The sequence below is a fragment of the Tarenaya hassleriana genome, unplaced genomic scaffold (assembly GCF_000463585.1).
Source record: "Tarenaya hassleriana unplaced genomic scaffold, ASM46358v1 Cleome64, whole genome shotgun sequence".
Lineage (NCBI taxonomy): Eukaryota > Viridiplantae > Streptophyta > Magnoliopsida > Brassicales > Cleomaceae > Tarenaya > Tarenaya hassleriana.
In genome coordinates, this window is record NW_010968927.1 from 424,314 (window position 1) to 432,537 (window position 8,224).

Consider the following 8,224-nt stretch of genomic DNA (forward strand, 5'->3'; position numbering starts at 1 on the left):
TTTTATGCAAGCGTGCAAGTCTGAGAATTAGTTTTCCAGTGTTTGACAAGTTGAGTAATTTTTATGGAATTAACCCTATATGAAAATTGTAGCAAATCACATCGTAGCAGTTTTAACTGGCAACAAATAGTAATTAGATCCGATCTATGATAGTCAAGTGGTGAAGATGGTCGAGAAAGGTAGAGTTATCAAATAAGGTATTATGTTCGAACAACGGTTGAAGAGTAATTATACAATTTAATTGTGGTATATAGATTGCTTTCGAGATTTGAAAGATGTTGGGTCGAAGCAACAAAAATTTCTAAATAAAAAAAACAAATAGCAATTATTGAAATAATTAAATCGTTACAGATTAAAGTACTTATCATTATCGCACAATAAATAGATTTTTTGATATTTAATACAGCGAGACAAATTTGGTGAGCAGCTCATCCAAAAGTGGGCTCCACATGCAAATTAGTAACATGAGCGTATAATGGTGAGTTTAAATAAATAGTGGTTTAGGAGATAATTCGATGACGAAATAATAAATACAGACAAAAAAGGAAGAAAAAAAAAACATTTGTTCTTCGCATTCGCAGAACGCGGAACACAAAATCGTCCTTTGTGAGACAGATCAGACCCAGAAGCCGCTCACGAACATAAAAACCTTCAAACATTTTTCCGATTCTTGTCTTCTCCGTTTTTTTCTTCTGGAATTTCGATGTTGTGCAGGTCTTAGATGCTGTTGGGTTGTCAATTTCGTCTGGAATTGTCATTCGCCGAAACTCAGTGGGAGGGAGGGAGATAGGGAGAGTGCTCGAAGGTTCAGCGATTTTTGTTTTTGGAATGAAATGAACAAGAGGGGAAGAAATTTTCGGGATCCTCGAATTTGATCCCGAGTAGCGAGGAGTTTCTGATCCTTTTTGCCTCGCGCTTGTTCCACTCCCATGGAGAAACGGGTCTACGAAGCCTGGAAAGGAAGTAATGTAAGGCTGTTTTACCGACCATTCGGCTTTAAAGGAACTTGAAGTTTGGATTTCTGTTGTTGAAATCTGGCTTTTCTCTGGATTATGTTGGTTTGACGAGAAAATTTACTGGGTCGTAGTTGATTTCGTGGTGTTCCTCGTGTTGTGTCGAAAGGAATGCGGAGAATTAGGTTTATCTTCTTTGGCATTTGTTTGAGTTCACTGTATAGCATTGCCGTACTTCTGCGGCTCGCCGATTAGTTCACTTAGATTACACGAAACCTAAGGTTGAAAGCCGTAATCTTTTGTTTTGATTAGGGTTTAGTGTTTGGAAGTGTGGTGACAACTCATTTGGTCTTTATAAGCTTGCGTTGGTTTGGGGAATTGTAAAAGTTTTTGCTGTCTGAACCATCTACTCACCAATATGTGGTTCTGCTCTGAAATCATCAGGATTAAGTCCCCTGATGGATTTATTACCATTTTCAATGAGATTGATGTCACAAAGGTAGTAGCTTTGTGATTCGTAAGCTGGATACACAGATTTACCGTTTCTGTGGCTATTCAAAGGAGTTGGAGTGTTACTGTTAGTTCGTAGTTTTTGGTTGTAAAGTAACTGGTGAGAGTTAGAGTTGATGATGAACATAAAGGCATTTGAAATGCGGGGAAAACAGTTGAGAATCAGATAGTTGTCTTTTACTTGTCAGTCTTATAGGTTTTCCTTTCGCTAATTTTCTCGGTTTTTCTTCCATTTTTATCTTTGCCTTGAATGCCATATTGTTGAATTTATCCGCCATTACAGTTGACTGACATTGCTTAGAACAAGAAGCATGGATTTTGATTTTGGTGTAAGTCTCTTCAGATTTTTTTGTGTGGATCCCATTAGCATTTGCAACGATATCCTTTGGTCATGTCCTCCAGATCTGTATGCTGCTTTCTAACTATCCAGCTTTGTATTCCAATTGAATGGTTCAAATGATCTTCAGTCCCTCTTTTATTGCTGCTCCTTTACAGAAGTTCATCCTTGGTGGGAGATTGATATTTGGGCCAGATGCTAGGTCATTGCCCTTTACCTTGCTGCTGATCATAGTTCCAGTTATTCTATTCTGTGTATTTGTTGCAAGGCATCTATGCCACGAATTCTCGCCGTACAATGCAGGGTACGCAATCTTGGTGGTAGCAATTTTATTCACTATCTATGTAAGTCCTCTGTGTGTCGTCTCGTCTCTCGTGTTTGAGATATTTGATGTTTTGCTTTATGTTTGTCCGTTCCTACCCTTGGGATATTTCCAGCATCCACTGAGCTTTTGCGGTTATTGGATTTCGGGTTTTAAGAGGCATTACATCCCATTTTTGTGGTCATGTAGTATAAATTGTTCCATTGGACTTAGGATGATTAAGGTCCTATCATTTAGGCCTTCTTTGATTCTTTCCTGCTGCTGATAAGTGCTGTAATGAGAAATAACTCGCCCTCTGTTAGACATTAGAGGATAGCTCTATACAAACATCTCGTGATCTTGACAAGCTTTAGCCTCTTTTGTCACTTTTTGTTATCCTTGCTTTTGCTTTGATTTAAGTTTTCTTTGATTCTTGTTTGGTTTAATCATGTTGTTGATTTTGCTAGGTATTGATTCTCCTCTTCCTAACTTCAGCTCGCGATCCTGGGATCATTCCATGAAATTCACATCCACCAGAGGAAGACCTACGTTATGATACAACAGTATCAGCAGATGGAAGACAAACACCCAGTGTCCAAATTCCTAGGACGAAAGAAGTTACGGTCAATGGTGTATCTGTTAGAGTGAAATACTGCGATACGTGCATGCTTTATCGGCCTCCTCGTTGCTCCCATTGTTCCATTTGCAACAATTGCGTCGAGCGCTTTGACCATCATTGCCCTTGGGTGGGCCAATGTATTGGACTGGTAAGTTGATTCAAAAGGATTGATTATTAACCCTAAGGAAGATGCAATCCTTTCCTAATTTGAACATGGGTTTATATCGTCGATCCTGAATCTGAGTATCTGTGGATGGCAGAGAAACTACCGATACTTCTTCATGTTTGTTTCTTCGGCAACCCTTCTCTGCATTTATGTGTTCTCAATGTCGGCTGTATACACCAAGACCCTGATGAATCATAACCATGGTACTGTATGGATGGCGATGAGAGAATCACCTTGGGCGGTTATGCTGATGATATATTGCTTCGTTGCCTTGTGGTTCGTTGGAGGCCTTACAGGGTTCCACCTATACCTCATAAGCACAAACCAAGTTAGTTTGATTTAGCGTTTTCGCCATCTTACCTTTTACTTTTTTCATCGAGATTTCCACGAGATTTATTTGGTTTTGTCTGCTGATGAATGTCTCTCTTTATTTCTTATGTCTTGGGACTGACACCAAACACACGTTTGCGTTGTTTTCAGACGACCTATGAGAATTTCCGCTACAGAGCAGACAGCAGAATCAACATTTACAACCGAGGTTGTCCGAACAATTTCTTGGAAATCTTTTGCTCCAAGATTAAACCCTCCAGCAACAACTTCAGAGCGTTCATCCAAGAAGAACCGCCCAGGGTTATCTCTTTGCCTACCACTCGGGAAACAGCAGCTGAAGCAGATGAAGAAGAAGAAGCTGGAACCCGACGGCAGAAGGTGGAAGACGATCTAGACATCGGAGAAGATCTATTGAGAGTCTCGCAGCGTTGTAACCCGGAAATGGTCAACGAGGACGTTCCTCCTCATCACGTCATTGACATGGACCAATCCATTCTTGGTTCTGATCAGAGAGCCCCCACCATTGGATCAGAAACTCGTCATGGGAGCTGGGGATGAAGAAGCAGGAGCTGGGATATAGCACCGGACTTGCTTGGAAATTCGACAGCCACCGAGAGCAAAAGCTACACGGCTGCAAAGGAAGGACGGTGATTGGGAAACGGGTAATTTATGCAAGATTTTACCTGTGCTTCTTACCCTTCTGTTTCTTTCTTCTCTGGTTTATAGATCTCTCGTGGTCGAGAACAGAAGATGTGATTTGGTTTGGGATTTATGGACATTTTAACCCAAGTGAGAGCTTTTGAGAACAGAAGATCTGTTGGGGAAGGTGTTTAGTCATCAGTTCATGTAATGTTGGAAGTAGATAGAAGAAGCATAGTGATGATGCCTGTTCTGTTTTAATGTGTTAATGTTTTTTCTTATTTAATATTCTGAACGTTTTGTTGTGTTGATATTTTATGAGGATTTGTTTGTGTGAAAAATTAGTTGAATTCAAAAATTCATTTCATTTGAATTTTATTCCAAAATTTTCAAAATTCATCTGATTTGCCATTCTTTCAAAATTTGTATTAAAATTCAGGGGAAAATCAGATAGACTTTTGAAAAAAAAAATAGCCATCGTTTGAATTCGAACTTTTTTGAAAAAAAAGATGTAAAAATAATAAAACTAAGAATGCAAAAGGATATACGAAGAAGGAGAATCTTTATTTGTTGTTATTCATTTCTCGATCATGAGTTTTATGCCATTTGGCATAATAAAACTTGCTCTTCCAGAACCCTCAATTATTTGTGCACATCCTGATATAGTATTGACATGTGCTCAATCATTTCTCAAATTCAAGAAATATTTTTTATCTTTAAGAATAGTGTGCGTTGTCGCACCGTCTATAAGACATATATCCTCAACTTGGAGCTCAAAATGATATTTATCCATAATCTATGGAGAAAAAAAATTAAATAAAATAAAAATAATATAATGCATAAGTTTATTTAAAAAAACGTTAATAATAAAATAAAACATAGTTCATAACAATAATAAAAACTTAAAATAAATTTTTATATTTCATAAATATCTTGATCAATTCTGATTATTTCCATCTTCAGGATTGATAAGGAACTATCAGATCATCAAGACCTTCGGTAAAATCACTAGAACCGTCAGCAATGAAATTTGTTTCAACGTTTTTCTCTTTGGTCTTCAAGGATTCTTGATAAAGATTAACAAAATGCTTGGGAGTGCGATAGGTCCGCGACCAATGACCTTTCTTCCCGCATCGGTGGCATGTACTTTCCTTTACCCTTTTATTCATTACACTATTATAGCTTTCTTGGGTTTTATCCCTCTTATTATAGTTGCTTCGATCACCAGAAAAATAACCTCTTGCTCTCCTTCGTCCACGTCCACGTCCATAGCTTCGACCGCGACCACGACCACGATTATTATTGAATGCTATCACATTCGCTTCAGGGAATGGAGCAGAGTCAGTAGGATGAGACTCATGATTTTTCATTAATAATTCATTGTTTTGCTCAGTAACAACACTACAAAAAAACACGCGATTTTCAACGAAATTTTTCAACGGATTTATCCGTTGAAATTTTTTCAACGAAATTTCAACGAATTTCAACGGCTTTTCAACGACAAATTCCGTTAAAATTTCGTTGATCATTTCAACGGATTGTCGTTGAAAAATTCCGTTGAAAAATTTCAACACAATTCCAATGGATTTCAGTTGAAAAATAATTTTTCAACGGATTTCGATTGAAAAATTCAACGGATTTCGGTTGAAAAAATCGGTTGAAATTTTCAACGAAATTTCAACGGATATCGGTTGAAAAATGATATTTCAACGGAAATCCGTTGCAATTTTCAACGAATTTCGGTTGAAAAAATCGGTTGAAATTTTCAACGGATATCGGTTGAAATATTTTACGAAATTTAGAACAATTTTAGTTGAAAAAATCGATTGAACTTTTCAACGAATTTTTTTTTTGAAAAATCGATTGGATATATATATATATTTATATATAAACAATATTTTATGTATATGTATATATATATTTAAGCATGTATATATATATATATATATAAATATAAAAATTGATACGTATAAATATGTATATATTATGTATATACTATATGTATATGTATATGTATATATATATGTATTAATGTTATGGTATATCAAAAATTTAACTTGGAGCAGTTGAAAGTTAGTTAATCAGAACTGTGCAGTTAAGCGTGCTCGTGCTGGAGTAGTGGAAGGATGGGTGACCTACTGGAAAGCGGATTTCGTGTTACAATTTCAGAATTTCCGAAGTCAAATTGGATACGAAGACAAAGTTCATGTTAAGTCGGATTCGGGTTAAGGGTCGAGACAAATCGGAGTCACAGTATGAGTCCGTGATGGAGAATACGTTTTAAAATTTTTCGTTAAATTTTCAACGGATTTCGGTTGAAAATTCCGTTGAAAATATCAACGGATAATTCCGTTGAAATTTCGTTGATATTTTTAACGGTTTTCAACGAATAATTTTTTTCAACGACGGTATTGCAACGGAAATTATCCGTTGAAAATCCGTTGAAATTGTATAATTTCAACGGATTTTAGGCCATTTTCAACGGATTTTTTCATTGAAAATGACATGTTTTTTTGTAGTGCAAAGAGACAAGAGATCAATTCTCCATATTTTGTAAAACTCTTTTCACGATATTGTTGTTGCAGGAGCACGTTCGATACATGAAATACGGATAATGTTTTCTCCATCATATCTGAATCAGTAACAGTTTCACCGCACAATTTCTTTTGTGAACTGATTCAAAACATAGCCGAATTATACTCACTAACAGATTTAAAATCCTGAAAGCGAAGATGCATCCAATCGTAATGTGCTTTTGGGAGAATCATAGTTTTTTGATGATCATATCTTTCTTTTAGTGATTTCTAAAGATCTGCATGATCTTTATGAGTAAGGTACTCAATTTTCAATCCATCATGAAGATGGTGGCGAAGAAATATCATTGCTTTCGCTTTATCTTGGTTGGATGATTTATTCGATGCAACAATTGTCTCTTTGAGACCTTTAGACTCCAAATGGATCTCTACATCCAACATCCATGACAAGTAATTCTTGCCGGTAATATTAAGGACTTCAAAGTCGAGGTTGGTCAGATTTGACATGATAAAACTATAAAATAATCAAAATGAAAATATAAGTTATTAGATAGATTTAGAACTTTTCTGATACACAAGATCCATATGTATAGGGAGTATAGAACATACTTAATTATAATAATTTTATAATATAGTATAAGAAGAAAATATGTAAATAAAATAACAATAAAATTATTCATTTTTTTTTTGTTTTGGTGTGTTTAAACAATGGTTTGCATATGCCTATTTATAGGCTTACAAAATATGAAATAACAACTTATGAATTAAATAACAAAAAGAGTTACATAAAAAAATAAAGATGGATATTCACTACAATTATGTTACTTCTTAACAGATTATTATTTGAAATGTCGGTGATGAAAATAGATGCATTTAATATTTTGAAAAAAAAAACGAATCTTTAATAGATTCAATAGAATTACCATAATTTGTCTATATGTATCAAATAAATACCTTAATTTTCACATTCACAAATAAATACCATGATGTGGTCAATTTATTCCAAATTAGTATCCATTTGGCACAAATTGGTGCCGTCATTGATTAATGACGATTGATATTTATTTGACATAAAATGAACAAATTGAGGTTTTTATTTATTAACTAGAAAAGACCCGCGCGATGCGCGGGTTATTTTTTTTATAGTTAATATAAAATGTTTATGTTTTGTTATGAAAAATATTGATATGAATATAGGAAAAATTATCTTATTAAATCAATATATATATATGTGAAAAAACGAAAAAGTAAAAAAGTTTAAATATCATTAAATTATTATATTATAAATTTATTTTTATATTGAATAATTTTGTCAATGTAATTCTATACGTTAAATATATATTTTTTACGATAATATGCATGTGTAGTCAATGTAATTACACATTTTATGTTATATCTCTTTGCATCTTTTTCATTAACGTATTTAGAAATAATAATTTATGGATTTGTTTAGTATAAAATTTTGATCATTTAGGTAATATAGATATTTTTTGCATCAATCGAATATTTATTAATTGATATTACGAAGAGCATATATAGTTAATTATTAGCATGATTATTGGATAAAATGATTTGTGTTAAAAATTATTGTTATTAATATAAATTATTTTTATTTTCATTATAAACAATTATTGATATGAATATAAAAAAAGTTTATATATATATATATAAATATATAGTTAAACTATATTATTAAATTATTATATATATTAAAAAAGTAAAAAATAGAAGAATATAAATATCATCGTATTATTATATAATAATTTTTTTATCTATACCTTGAATAAATAAGTTTGACAATTATTTGTCTCGAATGACTTTATTATACATATTTT

General features: G+C 33.7%; 1 pseudogene; it reads left to right on the forward strand.

The window, feature by feature from the left end:
- Positions 1–525: 525 nt before the first annotated feature.
- Positions 526–4,173, forward strand: LOC104800049 (annotated as a pseudogene).
- The last annotated feature ends 4,051 nt before the right edge of the window (positions 4,174–8,224 follow it).